The 20,298-nt window shown below is 31.1% G+C and overlaps 1 protein-coding gene across 1 annotated transcript in view; it reads right to left on the reverse strand.

The window, feature by feature from the left end:
* Window positions 1-15,676, reverse strand: part of LOC126772472 (uncharacterized) — a 151,083-nt gene extending 135,407 nt beyond the window's left edge. The window contains exon 1 of the mRNA XM_050492871.1: window positions 15,659-15,676. The gene's annotated coding sequence lies outside the window, so the exon portion shown is untranslated. The remainder of the gene's footprint in view (window positions 1-15,658) is intronic.
* Window positions 15,677-20,298: the final 4,622 nt, after the last annotated feature.

Genomic DNA, 20,298 nt, shown 5'->3' on the forward strand with positions numbered 1-20,298 from the left:
TTTAACTTAAAAAACAAATAAAATAAAAGTATTTACTTAAATCTATTAATCCAGTATATTTTAATGAATTTCTTTTTAATAAAATTACAGTGTACATTTAAGTGAATTTTCGATACATGTATACCGAAGTGTAGAACACGCTGCAAAGATTTAACAATTTATTTATCCATATTGTAGGTTTAAGACATGAACTACAGTTGAGTTTATTTATATACATATAAAGCTTTATTCAAACGCAATATACGATATATTACATGAACCATTAGACTGTGTTAACACGAGCAACCTTGTTCATTGGTCCTCTACGAGAAGAAGACTCAACAAACACAACGTTGTACCTGTTCGACCAGGAAATTTACCCTATGACGTACACACAAACATTAGTATTTATTAAAAACTTATATTCAATAAAATATTAAAATTATGTTATAGTATATACATATGTATCTTAACAGTGAAGTAGTGTGTTAAAGTTCAGGCTAGGACTAGAGGCAGTAGAGCATGCATCTACAATTAACCACCCCTCTCTTTTTTCTACAACACTGCAATCACTTGCAGTGTAGTGATTGGAAAAAGCCGAGATGGCCCAGTGGTAAGAACGCGTGAATCTTAACCGATGATTGTGGGTTCAAACCCGGGCAAGCAAGCACCACTGAATTTTCATGTGTTTAATTTGTGTTATAATTCATCTCGTGCTTGACGGTGAAGGAAAACGTCGTGAGGAAATCTGTATGTGTCTAATTTCAATGAAATTCTGTCACATGTGTATTTCACCAACCCGCATTGGAGCAGCGTGGTGAAATAAGCTCCAAAACGTTCTCGTCAAAAAAAGTATAGGAGGTCTTAGCCCAGCAGTTCAACAGCATTCACAGGCTGTTAATGTTACTGTTTACACTGCGAGTCTGCAATGTAAACTGTAATAATAGTGAATTCGTGGATGAAATAAAGTATATTGTGCAATTCGTGGAAATGCTTGTGTTATTTATGTATAGAAAATATGTAAGTTGGTGGTTTTTTAATTAACATCTTAGTGATATTCGATGAAGTCTTTCTAGCCTTGATTGGAGTGGTTCTCAACCAACTGCGCAGGAAATTTTATGGTGCATAAGTGTATGCGTAAACGTGGTTAGACTCTATTTCCTCACACTCATAGTCCGTCTCGAATCCGACATGACCTAAGACAGTTTATATGCAAGTCTAACGGATTAACTTGATTTCGAGTTTATAATTTCTATTTTTAGTTTACATAAGTAACAAGTACAAAAAGTAGCTTTTATTCACCTTCACCAAATGGGTGTGCTAAATTTTAGGTCAAACGGTTAGGTAGAACTTTATTAAAATTCAATTCGCCCTAGGTATGTAGATTAACTTTATATATTTTCCTTACTATTACTATACTTTTTTCCTTAATAATATAATGCAATACACAATTTAACTCTTATAATAATATTTTAAAGTCAAATGCGTACAACACCGCGCAGTAAGCGCATCCGCTGGCGGGCAGTTCAATACGCGGTGCGCACAATGCGCGCGTGCATCTCATTGCGTTGTCACTTGCGCTCCGTTTTGCATAACTATTCATAGGGTCCTGATGGACAATGGATCCCAGTTTTTTGTAACAAATCATGACTACAATGCTCATAAAATATTTAACCTTCGTGAACTTTTCATTCTAAGTTCATTTTATTCTAATTTCATTTTTAGTTTAATACAACATTGAAAATCGAACTATTTTATTTTAATTTCATTTTTTGTATCAAGTAAATGAAGATTTTAATGTATAATATGATATAATTTTGATTATTAATATACAAGTACAATGAGACATGAAAAACAAAAAATAACTAAAAAGCAACAAGGGCCATTAAGAAAACCAATAATTCCAATGATCTGCGAAATACAATTCAAACAAGACAGTAATATATTGGCTGTAGACATTCTATCCGCTGCGTTTGGAAATTATTGGACATGTAGAAAACGGCGAAGTAAGATTTCTTTCATTGCATTGAAGTTCTATTATAACGTCAATTGGGGACCTCCGACGTTCAGTATACAATTACAAGATGTGTTCATCGTTCCACAATCTGTCAGGTTGCTTGTGGTCTGTCTCTCTATAAATAAAACGGATTTATTTGTATGTACCGCCTCAATTTATTACTATTTTGGATACAATGTTTACTTGATAGTATCCATGTAACTTACAGCTTTTAAGAGTCCTATTCGGGTGAGCTTCACTATTTCTACTTAAAATTGTGTGAATTTGTAAAGGCGGATCGTCGATTTCTGTTCAGTGTGTTGTATATTAATGATGTTTTTAAAAGTGTGTATACTACTTAACTTACTAAGCATTTTAATTAGTATTTATTTAAATGTATATAATGAATCTATTTATGTCAAAACTTATTTCCCGGGGCCTAACCTTTAACCAATTGATAAACAAAAATCTTTATATAGATATAAAAGATAGATCAGGTAAACAAAATACAGAACAAAGCATAAAGGTTTTCCACCGATTATATATAGAAAATGTGTAAACTCTTATATAAAGATAATAAGTTCAATAGATTCAAACATGAATAATACTGTAAGTTAGACTAATAAATGTGCACTTGTGATTTAGTTCGGTACGGCCTCCACTGAGACCGTCGGTCCAGACATAATAGTGGCAGTGGAACGTAACAGGAGTCATTTTACAATTCTAATCAGTTAATAGAATTATAGTTTTATTTCAGATGTATCAAAAGATAAAAACATAAAAAATAAACAAAGATGCCTACGATCTTGTGCACCAGGTTTGGAAATGTTTAGAAAAAAATCATTTGAGAAATTCCGTAGTACAGAAATATATAGAATTCGTTTGATATATGGAATTCGTTCAAATGATCTGATTTGATTCTCTAAATGTCTCTTTGGTAACCTATCGAAATATTATTTACAACGTCCATACGTTAAGTTGATCGACTATTATTAATACTATTAATTGTATTTAAGCCGTTTGAATGATAAGTTTTTCGTCTTTCAATATTTGTCGCCTCGCTTAAGAATTAAACTATTTTGCGTAAATTGTTTGCTATAAAAAACTATCTCTGTCATTTTTTTATCATTGGTAATCATGAAAGGGCAAATATTTATAGCATTTGCAAGCATTTTGGTCTTTATTTAACAAATAATTAATGTTTCTTTGTAAAATACTCATTCCGAATATTTGGTAACGCTTATCGATTCGAAATTACTTCTTTCTTGATTTCGATTTTGACGGCACACTGACAAGGAATGAGATATAGATTATGATAAAATAATAGTAAGAGAACACTAGTAAAGGGATATCAATCAACTTAATAGTTTTCTTATTACACGTACTCGAAAATGGGGTGTTATTCTGTCGCAAGAGCTTTAAAACGCCGCACGAGCTATAATGAAATCATAAGTCACGATCTACTGGGCTCAATTACCATTCTCACCTGAATATTTATTCAACCAAAATAACGTCTTTTCTCTTTGTAATAAAGTTTAAAACACTAATACATTTTCAAAGATTAGGGTGCCCTATACAGATCTAGAAAGAATGTACAACATTTCAAAAGTTTAGTCAAGGCGCTGTTTATCGCGGTTGAAAATACGTTTGAAAATGATTGAGCTGAGATTAAAACCGTTTTGTTAAATATTATAACTAATTGCATAAACGTTGACATAATATGTTATCTTGTAGTTCGTGATTTTGGTTTAAAATAGTTTTATATAAAAAAAAAACAATATATTTGAAATGACACCAACTTCAAGTCTGTCCAAATTATTTTTCGATTGAACTTTAACTCTTTAGTCGGTATAAAAAGGTGAATATTACCTAACATAACGCAATTGGGATAAAGATTACCTCAAGGTGATTATCTCAACACCTGTAATGGCCTACTGCTGAGCTTATGTCTCATATCCAAGAGAAAACTGAGTGCTTATTCCACCACGGTGCCCCAAATTGTACCGTTGTCACCAACATCTATCATCCATGTTTGTAATGAAAAATTCTGGTTTGCTTACGATGTTTTCCTTCACCGTCGAATACGTGATGATTTATAAACACAAATTAAGGGCGTGATTATTCAGTTGTGTTTACCCGTGTTTGAACCGACTATCTTTGTTTATAAATCATGAGTTAATCCACTGTAAACAGAGTCATAATACTTATTGGGAATGTAATATTAACGCGTATATTTCTTACAGTTCATGTCAGATTGCTGTCCCATCGCACTGTGAGGTTCACGGATTAAAGATTGCAATAGTCAGAAGGACTTAATACCATTATACAAGCCTATGTAATGAACTTTCATGAGGTACTTTTAGTTTTCCTTAGATGTTTTCCTTCAACACGAAATCACGATATGAATTAACAACATATATTTGATTAATGAAAACAGGGTGTACACACAGTAAAATATAAATAAAATATTTACACACAATCACTAATGATAAAATCTCTTTGTATTAATAACAATATATCGACATATAAAATCAATATATTACGCAGCTAAACTAACAATAGTTCTATTGATATAATAATAATCTTATGTAACAACAGAACATGAATGCTGATAATAGTGACCACACTTTCATTTTGTATAATACATTATTGTCTGTGACATTTGATTGTACCGCTGTAATGCGCAATCCTTACCCTTTTATATCATATTGATACGGCCCCATACGGTCTTCGCCAGTGTAAGCATTGTGCAACTAATTAAGTTTAATACTGAAATTAGTTAAGATGACTTTATACATATTTGTTTATTTTACGTAGTTATTAAGCATCTAGATAGAACAATACTTCGTATTGTTGCGTTCCGGTTTGAAGGATGAGTGAGCCAGTGTAACAACAGGCACAAGGGACATAATATCTTCGTTCCCAAGGTTGATGGTTGATGTAAGGAATGGTTAATACTTACTTACTTAAATGGCCAATGTCTATGGGCGGTGGAGACCACTTAACATCAGGTGGCCCATTTGACCGTTCGCTTACCTATAACATAAAAAAGATGATAAAAAAAGAATATATAAAATCAAGAATATTTTATTGTTTTAGCAGGAAACGGAAGAATTTCTCCGATAGTCATTGATCCTCCCCTTTTAGGCTTTAGTCGCACCCACTTGTAGACCAGTTATTGCGAAATATAAGTAATATCAAAAAGAATGTATTTGCAATTTTTTTCTATTAATACATACTTATTTCAGACGTGATAATTTTATAAAAAAATTACTTGTCAGTAAGCGTTTTCAGTCTGATACAGTTAAGGAAACAGGAAACCGCTATCTACCCACCGCGTCGCCGCCGCTGCACTCCTGTCGCCTGTCGTCGATGCTCCTACTCTTCTACCTTTGCCTAATTAGTTGACGCTTACTAGCCTAAGGGTCTAGAAATAAATAGCGTAGTCTTACGCAATAAACGTTATATAAAATACTAGCTAATCGTACCAGCTTCGCATGGGTAGATAAGAAAAATAAATTTTGGATAGGATTTGCGTCAAATCCGTTCTTAATGACCTTTGTACAAAGAGAAAACGTGCCGAATATATAGATTTATTCAAATCAAACTGGTATTTCTTAAAAGTAGCGCATTTAAACAATCATAATCTCCAACTTCAAAATGATTGTATATCAGTTCAATATTACGTTGTCATTATGCAAATCGTTTATCCCATCTTGGATAATCTCTTATGAAAGATATTTTATTTAATTGCTTACTTGCTTGCTAGTGGCAAGGTATCTCGTCTTCACACGAGTAGAATAACAGTCAACATATAACGTTTATATTGAAGGGCAAACATTCTAAGATTAATTTTTGTTTTTTTGGACTATAAACCTTCTCGAGCATATCCCGACTAAATTTACCAAAGTTTACTCATAATCTTAACTGTTTAGGAATGCCTATAATATACAAAACATTCATTTTTTATTTATATAGAAATATTGGAATATTCTTAAAAAATGATTAAATGATGTGTTAAAAGATAATTCAAGATAGTTGAAAAGAAATGTTAGTTTCTTTAACCCAGTTCATTTGAACCAGCCCTTCACGAGGACGCTCTTAAGCCATTACAAGAGCAGTAAACGAACTATTACATTTTTTACTGCCGATACTCGAGATAAGGTTTGAAAGTAAAGCACTGTGTAAACATTGTGATGCACATTTGCACCTTATTTATGATTGTGTAAAATAAACGTGCTCAGTGATTTTAGTCTTTATCATTATCGTAATAAAATGTATTTTTCAATAGATTAATGTTTAAATACGTGGAATTTAATGTGAGATTTTTTAATATTTCCTAACCAACCATTGCAACATTTCGCTACCGAGAAGCTAACGTTACGTTTTGCTCCGTTGTACGAAACTAGTTCTTGACGAAATCATGGAATTATATTCACACTTTAAACATTAGTATATTAGTTATACATGAAACTATATTATAGTAAAAAACTAACTAAATACAAAAAAACTAAGTTTTTTTCCTGTAGTAATGTCTTATTTTGCTAAAATATATTATTTGATTAGTTGAGCGTTTTGTTACTTATTATTTCATTGAGTTAACCCGATTATTTTTATATATTAAAAAATATTATTTTATTAGCCATCATCGTGAAATTAATTAATTAAACAAGAAATTATATTATAAATAAAAATGTGTCTTTTTTTTATTTTAAGCTATTTATTTTCTTACAGTACCAATAAAAACTTATTATAAATTTGTCGATTCCGAGATTCCGAGGTTCAAACCGAGGGCCGGAAAAATAGAATGTTATTAAATTTATCTGCCAAGAAATAGCAGCCCGAAGTTTGGGAGTGGACTGTGTTACCACTCCCTTGCCTAGCAGAGCGCATTAAGTCATTGGTCCTGCGCCTGCACTATCTCCAGTGTAGGATTGCCGTCCCATCAAGTATGAGAGTGAGGGAATGAAGAGCGCCACAGGGTGTTTTCGTACACACTTGAGCACTGTAAAATCTATTATACAGTTAGCTGTTGCGACAAGAATGGCCACCGAGATGGAAATCGGTCAGGAGGATATCATACAAAATATATATAACCGATACGTATAACCGATACGTATAAACATTGCTTGGTGACTGTTTAGTTAAACACTGATTTATCTCTTTCTGTCATTATTAATTCGAAAGAAAAAGACACAATATTGTTTTACTAATGACTCGCTCAACAACGTTTACAAGTAATACAATAAATAAACATAAAGTTTATACGTCTTACATATTAGGCAAAATTTTAAAACACAGACATGTTACCTCATTCTTAAATATGACTGCTTCCAAATATAGTATGATGATTATTGAACAGTTATTAATCTGCCAAATAGACAAATATTTAATTGTACCGTGTCCAATCGTGTTTTTTATGTATTCGTTTATATTATACTTTAAATATTTGTACCGATTCAATACTAACCCAAACGTTCTAAGCACGTGTCAGCTTTAAATATTGAGAAACTTATGTCTGGCGAGAAATATCTTGATAAGCAACTATATATAGACTTACTAGTTTTTAATAAAATTAACCGACGGCACATCATAGGGCCTAGTATATAGGAGTAGGATAAAAACAAAACTTTATTGGCTTTTGTAATAAGGGCTGTTTGTGCTGGAAGAAATTTAAAATTGCACACCAGTGCAATTAAGCACCATTGCAGGCGACTGATTTTAATCCTTAATAGAAAAGGATGCGTCTATCCAGTTTTGAAATATTTTTGACTAAAATTTAATTATAATTAAATTTAGTGATCCTTAGTTTTAACATAGAATTTTCTTGACAAACAACAACATTACAATATGATATATCAATATCGTATTTTAAGCACGATACGTGAATTATATAGTTGCTTTCAAACAATCGATTTTTTTTTACGGTTTTTATTTGTGATGCGATAAATATCTTGGTCGTGGTACAGAATAAATATTGTAAATGAAAAAAACGCTACTTTATGAATTGAAAATAAAAGAAAAGGCAATAAATATGTATTAAAAACAACTAAGCAATAAATGCTGATAGCATTCCACTAGGTCATGATATGTACAGTAGTTATTTTTAATTTTGATTTGTATATATAAGGCTTTAATGTATATATTAATTCCTATAATGTAAATATTTAAAAAGAAAACCTAATCGGTATCTAATGCATAGTTTAAAGGCGATTGATTATATATTTATCTAATATGTATATAAATATGTAGGTTTTAATTAAAATACCCACAATTTTATTCATGACAAAACAATCCTAATGCGATCCAATATTATGTTTATTTAATTAACTAGTTAAAGTTGTTTCGATCAATTTAAAGAATATAGACGAACGGACCAACTGATGAAAGCGGCCACCTTCGCCCTAGACACGAGCACTGTAAAAAATATAAACTAATAAACCAATGTTGTTTTGTAACTGTTTTTAAACAGGCTTATTCGCCTTTCATATCAAAATTCAGCTATACAATATTAGACGACAATATAAATGGTAAGCAAAATAGTATATTTATTCCGTATCAATTAATCTATTACTAAAAATTAGTTCTAAGTTTACATTCATAACATAAAAAAGCCAAAATTATTCTAAACTGAAAACGCTCAACTGAAGAGAATTTAAAGTTAAGGGGAGTAGTGATAAGAAATCCTGTATAGTAAATATTTCTTCCATTTTCAATACATAATATTTTAAACGAATCCGAAATACTAACAAAAAAAAAATGATAGAAATATTAAGAAAGCAATTGCATTAATACATTAATCATGAGTGCCAGTTTTTTGATCTGTCGTTATTATTCTTTTTCAAACATTCCTTCACGGCATCAGTTGTCGTACGAATTTCATTATTACACTGGTTTTTATTTGCAAGAAAATTTATATATATTGTGCTTTAAATTACAAAATGATGTATTCTAGTATTAATTGTAACAATTAAATTATTAAACAAAAATAACCATAGTTTGCTTGCTTCAGTGATATTCTACTAAACTAAAAAAGTTTTAGGATCCCTTATTAGTAATAAAATTTTAGTTAAATAGTTTATAAGAACAGACTGACAATAATGTTATTGAAATTAATTTTACTAGTGTAATCCATTTGTAATTTAGTTATATTAAAATTGAGATTTGGTACCTAAGTAAATTAATAATTTTACTTATTGGCATTCTATGATAGACTGCTCTTAATACGTAGTAGGTACTTACCAATTTATAATAAATTATATAAGCTTCAATCTATAATAAGCTTATTTAATTTAATAAAACTCTTAATTGGTTTATGTTTTCAACAGCTATACTTATAAAAGTAAACACAAGAGGTGATTAGTTAAACAATGCTGTGTCTCCTTCTTTCTAATGTCAAATCTAGATTACAGAAAGAGAGAAATCAGTATTTAATTTAACACTCGCTCATCATTTGCATTCAATACGTGAAGAATATGTTATGCAAACTATATATAGCTAAACATTGAAGCTAAAATATACCATTCAAAGTGTAATAATTAAAACAAACATCTACAAGAGAATACTATTTAATTTATAGTATCACAGTGCACACGCGCGCGCGGAATTTTGAGAGACTTTTATAAAAAGACACCTCGCGACTATTAAAACATAAATTTTCACTTACGATCCATTATCTCAACAGCATTGTTAGCTTATCTACTTGATAAGGCCAGACCAATTAAAAATTTGTTCTAGTGGTAAATAAAAGACCACACCGCGATGGAATTACTGCTGCGCGGTAGCGGTGTTATATTGATGAGCCTGTGGTTCTTTGCTCGTTTTTTGTGAACTGATTGCGTATAAAAAACTTTCGGAATATTCTACAATCTCATTGAACGAATTAACAGAAAAATGTTCTTATTTTTTAGGCAAAATGTAAAATGCATTATTTATCAGCATAATACATTGAAAAACATTAAAGATTACGATGTTAAAGCGAATTTATTTTTCAATGTTCGTACTGACATGCCAATGTGCTTACTTATATTATATTACTAGCCCTTACCGTACAGTTTTTATCACAGAAATTCAGATATTAATTCTCAAAGTTACGTTTGCGTAAGATAACATATTACACATACCTACCTATTCTTTCTATTGAGCTGTCGTCTATTTGTATGTTCGAAAATTTCATATAACTACTACACTGATTTTAATAAAACTATTTTTGTCAAAATGTTAGTGTTACAAACTGGTATTTTTTCTATCCCGCTACGATGACGAAAACTGGAGTTATAATAATAAAACCATATTTTCTAACATTAGTATAAAACGAACTCTGAAGAGTAAGCTTATATACCATAGAGATTAGTCCCTCACAAACATTATTAGAATGTGTTATGTCATGACATACGGTGCCAAAAAGTTGACAAGTAATGTAACTGCCTTTAAATGTCCCACTGGATTAAGGCATCCTCTCCTTTTTGAGGAGAAAGTTACTTAACCATGCTGTTCCCATGCGGGTTGGTAGTGGTGGACAAGCTCAATATTGAATTTAAGGGCTTTGAATGAACATGATTTTTTTTTTGAAAGATATATTTATAGGCCGTATATTGCCAAGCTGTACTTTTTATCTCGGAAAAATATACCGAAGCGAAACACAAAACGAGCAACGAATGAATATTCAATTTTCATAACATTACATTTATACAAAGTTTCTTAACAGTATTTTAATATGTGTGTAAGTAGTAAATATACTTATATAATTTCCCACAAATCACCAGTTCGGTGGGTGGTACCCACGCAGCTATCAAACGTGGCCTATTTACAAAATAAGGAAGCATCATTACAGCGCTCAAAGTCTATTGTCTGAACTGACGATTCTATATTACCTGATATAGTTATGAAGGTACTTAAACCTATGTCAATGTATAGTATTTAAGTTGAAACTAGCATATATAATCTAAATCTAACATGAGTAATCCCGCGGGCACTGATTGACAAAATCTAAAATTAAATTATACTTTATTTAAGTAGGTACTGTTATATCATAATTTTACAAAATTATATTAAATGTAAAGCTGCCAATGTTTCGGCAAGTAGATTCTGCCGACAAGAACCGGATTTATATCATTAAGTCTGTGTCTTACAGATATTAACATCAGCTCTCCCAAACATTGTATCATAGACTTGTGTTTTCGAAGTCTTTAGTCGACAATAAATAACTTTAATTTTATCTAGAACATGTCAATTCGATTTGAACACGTTTTACCCCGAGCTAAACATGGATAAAGTCGTATTTGTGTGTTTATTGCGATACAAGAGACCCCCTATTTCTAATATGTAGGCGTTGTAAGCGTGGCAAATATTGGTAATGTCGATAAATAAATTCTTTCGTTAATGCAATGGTGTCAAAACAGGATATTTAATAGACAGCTCAAATCCTCAGCTTTGTTGCTTTTTAGTTGAAGGTTTTTGATAAGACTGTCAAGCTCGAGTGGGTCGTATGTACCCCACACTAATTAGTCGAAATAGCACTACTTTGTATTGATGTTGTGTTTGGATTTCAAGTGTAAGTTAACCTGTGTAAACATAGACACGTCTGACATAACACCTTAATTCCCATGGTAAGGAATATTTAATATTTCACAACCATGATGGCTACTAGTCACCACTTGCCATCAAGTAAATTATTCGCTCGCTTAAGGAACATTTATATTAAGCAATTAAAAAAAATCAAACTCAAGAATGGACATCTGCAATGTTGCTACGAGAAACTTTATACCTTATTGATAAAAACAACTTAAGTTTAACTTACTTAAGCAATAACAAGGAATGTAATTTTACAAATAACTAATATTATTAGAAATACATTTTAAAATTATAAATAATTACAAATCGACTTTTAAGCCATTCAAAATATATAGCAAAAGTTACCCATCCTTGAGCGAATTAAAATTGAGGTATAAATAGGAATAGTTTGCGCTTCCGTGCTACTTACTGCTTAGAATGCGTCGATTCCACCCCAACCAAAACATCAAGTTGTTCAGTAGTATTATTGTAAAGATATTCTCAGACAAAGTACATGTTGTCTTATTTTAATTCTGAGTATTTCATCCATTATCTTGTTAAGAGATACAGACGACTGACGTTCCATCGATAACTCGTGTGATGAGATCTATGAAGTTCATACAAAAACATAATTGAGTAATTAAATGTATGTGTTTTGTAATTAAGTTTATGATTTCGGCCGTCGCTGTCTGCTTCAGCGGTTAATGTCGATTATTTGCTTTAATAGCCTTGTCTATTTTTTTGCTTGTCGATAAAATTTATCCAGTTGTTATCACTTAATTGGAAGTCTTTAAGTATTATTATTATTGTTAAAACCGTCTGGATAACAACCTTAGATAATTTTATTTCATTATAATATTGATAGCATATATCTTACATATATAATATATATGGGTTCAATTCCCAGGTCGGACCAATAAAAAGTTTTGATTTTTCTGTCAGAAAATTCTTAGTAGCAGCCCGGAGTCTGGAAGTTGGAATTGTGTACACTCCCGTGCCTCGGAAAGCACGTAAAGCCGTTGGTCCTGCGCTTGAAATCTTTCCGGTCGTGTCGGATTGCCATCCCATTGGATTATGAGAGTTAGGGAATATAGAGTGCACCTGTGTTTGCGCACATACTTATGCACAATAATATCTCCTGCGTAGTTGGGTAATCTCTCTTGAGATTGGTCGCCGTTTTAAAAATACTATTTGGTAAATGTTTTTCTCTAAATAAATGTGTATTTTAATTATGTCTTCTAACTTCTTCACACGATAAATTGAATAAGTTTTTATCCATAATTTCGATATAATTATGTATATTTTCGCGTCCAAAAAGTTAAGGTAGGTACCGAGTTAGCTAGTGAATTTTTAATATTTTCGGTCGGTACATTTGCTTTTAGGGCGCTAACATTTCTTAAAAGAAAAGTAAAATAAAAAATGTTTAAGGAAATTGCAAACAAATAAACAATACAATAAAGTTGTATGATAAAAATATCTATAAAGAAACAAAATCCATTTAAACATACATTTTAGGTAATGAAAATTGTTATTTCATATAACAATTTAAGCTAAAAGGGATAATCGTTAATTTGTTTTACTACTACATATATATACTCACTACATAATATTACATAATACTTACGTATGCCTACATTCAAACAATATTTTACGCCGACCAGCGCCATCTATGTAGATGTACACAAACTATTTCGGTTAGCTAACTGACAACAATAATATAAACGTGTTAAATAAAGTGCTTCCACAAATGGCCGTTCACTCTATAAGTGGCGCTCGAGAACAAGTAACATGTAGCTTCGAATATATTTTTACAACGAATCATTAAAAAGAATTATAAATACGAAAGTGAGGATGTTGAATGATTATCTATTTGGCTGTTTATTGCGTATTTAAGTTTTGAAGAGATCTGTAGAAACATTTATGCATGTATAAATTATAAGAGTTTAATAAGGGATATGTAAATATCAACGCTTTAAAGATATGTTAGATATTAACTAAGACCATAAAATCCGAGTTCCTAGGTTTAAATCCCGGGTTGGTCTGGCAAGAATTTTTCAGTAGCGGCCCAGCGTTGGGAGCTTGATAGTTCGCAGTTATCGCAACTTCATATTCATCATATCGTACGTTCCTCGGAATATACGTAGCCCCTAGCACTAAACTCTCTCCAATAGCTCTGAAGTAAGAGAATTAAGAGCGCACTTACATTTAAACACTCTCACGTGCAAAAGTCTGAGATGGCGCAGTGGTTATATCATGTGAATCTTAACCGATGATCTTGGGATCAAAGCTTGGCAAGCATCAACGTTAGTTTAGTTTTCTTAGTTCTCAAGGTTGGTGGCGCATTTTCGATGTAAGCTATGATTAATATTTCTTACAATGCCTATGTCTATTGGCGTTGGTGACCACTTATCATCATATAAAAAAATTTATTCTTATATGCTTAATTTGTGTTTATATTCATCTCATAGTCGGTGGTGAAGGCGAACATCGTGAGGAAACCTGCATGAGTCTAATTTAACAAGTCACATACAAAAGTTAGAGGAGGTCTTAGCCCAGCAGTGAGTAATTCACATCCTGTTATTTACTATGCGTAGTTCATTAATATTATATGTATATATAAAACAAATTCACATGAGAATATAAACAAATTCGTTTTAACAAATTAGGCTGCACGGATTGAAAGTTTTATAATAATTTGAAATTTTTCTAATGACATGACAAAGTTCCGACGCGTATAGGAATAACGTTAAATAGTTATTTACTATACATGAGATTAATTTCACTCTTACTTTAATTACATACAAAGTTTCTAGAAACATCAATTAATAAATTCCCTTAATTTATGAGATTCTTATGCCACAGATTAAAATTATATCGCTTGTCCGCCTAATAACATTCTAGGCTGGATTTGTAGACCGCATACTTAAATCTTATCTTACGAAAGCTTGTTCCTTTCTGTTGAGAATTTATAGGCAGCGAAGCCTGGAAGTAGGTTAAATGACTAAGTGAGAACTATTAAATAGGCATAAAATGTAAAGCAGCAATCTATTGTAGCGATCAGGAATAAATAGATAGCTTTTACATTTTAAACGGCAATTTCTTCGGTTAATAAATTATTAAAATTGATAACAAACCAGTTACTATTTCTCCGATGGGATAATGCTAGTATATTTTAACTATAAAAGAGCAAAGCAAGGAATATAATAAAGTCATATTATTGTTAATGGACCCGTAAGCCCGTAAAAATACCTGGTTGAATGCCTCTTCTTAAATGAGAAACCTTATTCCACTACTCTACAATATACATACAACATGTGACACACGCAAGCCCTTTCTCGTAGCACGTATAAAGTCGTTGGATTTAATGGATAAGTCCATTAAATCCAACGACTTTATACTACCATAATTTAAAAAATATATTAAAGCCTAAAATTATTGGTTGTAAGTTAGACTGTTGGAACTTCCAGCTTTGAACTCAACATTGGTGATTGATTGATTGATCAATACGCTTAATCTAATGTATAATTTCCACCAACCCGCATTGGAGCAGCGTGGTGGAATAAGCTCCAAACCTTCTCCTCAAAAAGAGGTGCGGAGGCCTTTAGCTCAGCTGTGGGACATTCACAGGCTGTTACGGTAATGTATAATAAAGTAAATTAATATTTAAAAAGATAATAAATGTTTTATGTTAATAAAGATTTTAACTAAATTATGTCAATTATACTGACTTTTCATTTTGGTTTAATAATGAAGTATATATTTTTTATGTACTAAGGGTACGTACAAATCTGAGCGAAAATAATTAAATATTGTAAAAATTTACAAATTTTTGATAATATATTCTGGAATTTAGGTGACTTCGCACGAAAAAAATATCACGCCTGTAATACACATAAAAACGTATTTGTATTTCTAAATTTTGCGCTGATGAAAATGATCAGCTACCATTACTTATTAACAAATAAAATCAGTTTTAAAAATACGTTTCTATTCTTTAAGTATTATAGATATTCTGAAAGTCGGTAGGACTTTCAACAATTAAATCTATGTTTTGTTTAGTTCTTGTCTCTGACAAAACGTGAATTACTTATTATAACGCTAATTTAATCATTGCTTAAATTCCAAACATACCTTCTTTCTCGCCGTTTCCTCTTCGTTGTACTCGTACCTTTAATGGTTCTGTACAAGGTCATCATCTTGTCAACACTGCACGATTCACTAACACTAATGAATAATTATACACACGTATAATAATTACTAGTTTATAATTCACAATTGAAAAGAACGAATATGATTTTTAGGGACACTATTGACATTATTTGAGGAACTTATTCGCACACTCCACCGGACAGAAGATGTAAGACCTGTAAAGAAAAATAAAAAGATTTAATGTGTACTATTGTTAAAAAACAACACACGATTATGGCTTCATATATAATATATTTCGAATGATGTATGAGTTTATTAGTAGTTTTGTAGTAGGTACTAGGTAAGGATTTATATATAAGCAATTATCAAATACAAGAAATTTTAATATATATGTTGGTGCACTATGTCCAAACTTTAATGCGCGTATTAAAGTTAAATAACTATAAATTGTTTCAACTCAATCGGATAGATGATAAACGAACGCGTAGAATATAAAAAAAATCCATGATATGAGAATCCATGAATGATAAAATTATTTGTGTCTATAAATAAATAAATATCCTGGGACATTCTTCACACACGGCCATCTGATCCCAAATTAAGCAGAGCTTGTGCGATGGAAACCAGACAACTGATAGACTGACATATATTACTTTTCTTTTGTAAAACGCATACTTATATAGACTTAGAATTACACCCAGACTCAGGACAAGCAGACATGTTTATGCACACAAATGTCTGTTCTGGGTGGGAATCGAACCCACAGCCATAGGCGTAAAAGGCAAGTATCTACCAACCACGCCAATAAGCTCGTCAAATCTATCTCTAGTCTGACTTTACTTACCATCTATTTAACTACCAAATTAGCAACGGCTTGTATTGCTATGTTACGGTATAAACAATAAGTGATCCAATAAGGAAAGGCGCAAGGAACATGAGCGATAGATTTAAAGCTACACCTATCTATACGTTTGCGAAGCTTTTGCAATATAAGACAAGTAATACAAAGCGAAATTTGTGTAATCAAATAATAAGCCGTATTTAAAGAACAATATGTGTCGTGTAAAATATCTTAAGATTCTTTTAATTTATTTAATAAGCATTTAATTTTGCTATAACACCCCTGGCTGTGCTGTTAATATAGATTTCAGTATATTCTATATTCTGCAAAGGATCCTTAGGAAAATGGTCTTTGGTGATACCGGGGCAAATAATCTTGTCACGTGGGGTTAATCGATTTCAAATTAATAAGCACTTAAAATACCAATTATACTATTAATAATTATATATATAGAAATAACATAAAGCTATGAAGATACTAATAATAATTACGACATAAATTGATAAATAGGTTTAGCAGCTCCGGTGCTTAAAAGTGACATACTATCATATTTTTGAAGTCATGCATTGACAACTTGACTATTGACATATTTTCAAAACATCATTCCGGTTTTCTTTTCCCACGTAAAATGAAAATCTTCACTATGGCGCCTGTCAATTATTAAGTACCGATAAATTTCGTCGACGATAGCAACTTAACCGGTTCATTGGCCCACTAACCGAATGCCATAGCTGACTAGATTTACGAGCAATTCCGCTGCTTGATTGACCGCCGCTGACAAACTAAACCATCATGTTCAAAATTTTAATTAATAAAATGTTTATATAATCCATATTTAAATTATTCAGAAAGAGTATTTTTGCTAAGAAGGTGAATATTTACGACTATAATACTTAGGCTATTGTACTTATTATTTTTTATTGATGTATTGCGAATAGCGTAAATTCAGCTCATATTTTCCTAAAAAACTAAATTTCCCGTGTTTCATATAAATAAAATATTAGTATCGAGGATGTTTTTTTAGGAAAAACACCTAAATAAAAATACTTAAAAAAAATCTTTATATTTATCTATATTACGGAGTTATATATATAGTATATTTATATACATATATATGATAATACAATGTCACTAAAACCAGACCATTAAATTGTAAGAAATGAAGTCGATTGATAATCTGTTTAATTATAATATCACGGCTTGGACAATATACTGCGATATATGCTTATTTAATATTATGAGATAAAGTATAAAGATACTAGGAAATAAAACTTACACACACGTTTTATTTAAATGAAACCTGTTTGAAAACAAGCTTTTTATCTAATCCAATTACTATAATCAATAAGATCTAGAGTACTGTCTCCACCACCAAAAGGATTCGGTCGAAGTCGCTTAATTCAGTTGCTAAATTTGATTGACACATAATCAAAGGCGAACTTAAATAAACGCTTGAAAAATTGTAGCTATTTTATGAAATATACATTAAAAGCCCTAATTAAGTACTTCAAAAAAAGAACGCAGAATAAATATCTTATGAATAATTACATATTTTCTCTTAACGATTTGCTTTTGTCGGCGGCTCTATACTGACTTCAACAGTCCAAATTATCTATTTCGGTTATAATTTATAGTGTCATCTGTTTGATAACGATATTATTTATATTTATCGATTAATTTTCTATGTCTGTTCCTGGTTCCATGACCTCGAGAGAAAATAATGTAACCTTTTACTTTCGTTCGGCTCACATTTTTTTGTCCCCTCGAGCGAAAAATTTCTCTTAAACGTCAACACCCTATGAAAGTGTTCAACTTAACGATTAGTGTGCATTATAATGTAAATAAAACGAGAGAGCGTCCGTTTTAAGTAAATATGAAAGGTGTATTTGTTCCCAAACGTTAATTGCTTAGAGACGTATACAATATATGAAGTTTTTCTTTATGTTATGCTTATAATATATTAATATAAAAGGTAATTATTAAGGTTACTTATTAAATACCAACAAATAAACATTAATAAAAATTCATAGCATATAATTATAGTGAAAACTTTATATAATTAAGGTTGAAATCAGCAATTAAATAAAATATTTCTTATGTCTCTTATTTATTTGACTCAACGTGCGGGAATTGGCTATCTAGAAAAAATTCAAAAACGTATATTTCTGCATCTTTAGAGCGATTCTGTAAGAACCCACTTCATATCACACTCGTGAAATGTTAAAATCCGTGATACGCTATTTTGATGCGTATATATTTTTTATGTAATAGGAATGCGGCCTGGCAAGTGCATATGTGTGAGTGCGAATAAGTAATGTAGCAGTGTTTATTATTATGCTTCAGAAGATAAAGTGATTTCAAATTAATCATAAATAATAATTTTATAAAATTAAAAACTATTTGTGATTAATTTAATTTCCTCCCGATCCCTTATTGGAAAACTCTTCCTTTGCTGTTTATATTATGATCGTTATATAGACGTAAATCTCGTGAGCCATTTAAATTGCGTCTATTCATGTAATAATTATAAACAACGTAAAATTTGTTTCCTAATGTGAAATAAGAACAATACAAGTCATAAAATTATTTCAATTCATAGAATATCGAGGTAAAAACCACGAATGAACTAAAGTGAAAACCGATTGATACATTGTCGTGATTGTTATAATTAGCATTTTTCTCATACGGATGGTTGTCTGTGATTTCCTTGATTCACGTCTCATAACATTCGTGTTTTTCGTCTTGTATTATATATCATAATTTAATATTAGTTTGACTGTTATTAATTTAACTTTTAAAAAGTCTTTATGTAAAAATCAACTTATTTACTAGAAATATGTCAATAAAAGCCCGTAAACGCCCAATTGTAGGGCAAATGCCAAGCCTGCTCCTCTTAAGGAGAGTGTAGGAACTTATTCCATCGGGTTGTTACGTATGTGTCAGTATTTTCACTCGAAACTTTCAGATTTACTCATGGTGGTTTTCTTTATCACTGAGCATGACATAAATTCTAAGCATAATGCAAGCACATGAAAGTTATGTGGTTCTTTCTCGGGTGTAAACCGGAATTCTTCGGTTAAGACTCACGTTTTTTAACCGCTGGGCCATATCGATTCTCGACCACAACTACAATTTATCGATTGTCACTAATCTATTATTTTCATTTTTCACGAAATACAACACAGTTGCGTATTGCATCGTCTGTGGATTTCATTAATTGAAATCTTCTTCGTAATACATACCTGAGATTTTACTATTACACCATTCATTCGAATCCGCTTTTCACTAATAGAATATGTATGTATGTTGCTGTGTCGTGTAACAATAATTAGACATGCTTACTGTCGTGATCTGAATAAATACCAGTGCGAACAGCTGTTACCAAAGAGATCTATCTTTCTTTTACGTACTTTACATTGAGCATTTACCCCATTCTAGTAATTTATTTTTTTTATTTTTTATTTTATGTTTTTTTTATTTTATTGTATTTTTATTGAGTTTTGTTAAAGAAGTGAAATTACTGTACTGGTTATTAAACGACTGTTGTTTGTTATTTTTTGTTTTCTATTTGTAAGTTGCACGTAGGTATTCACTCATTAGTAAACTTGTGCCCACCGGCATTCACTTCATTACTAAATGTATTTTAACACATATCACTTAAGTTTTTATTAAATATTTTTACACTATATGTAGATTGTCCTTTAGTAATTTAAATAGTATATAATTTTTTACTTAACGCGAACTTTTTACGGAAAATAATTTAATTTAAGTGAGGAGCGAG

The sequence above is a fragment of the Nymphalis io genome, chromosome 1, assembly GCF_905147045.1.
Source record: "Nymphalis io chromosome 1, ilAglIoxx1.1, whole genome shotgun sequence".
Taxonomy (NCBI): domain Eukaryota; kingdom Metazoa; phylum Arthropoda; class Insecta; order Lepidoptera; family Nymphalidae; genus Nymphalis; species Nymphalis io.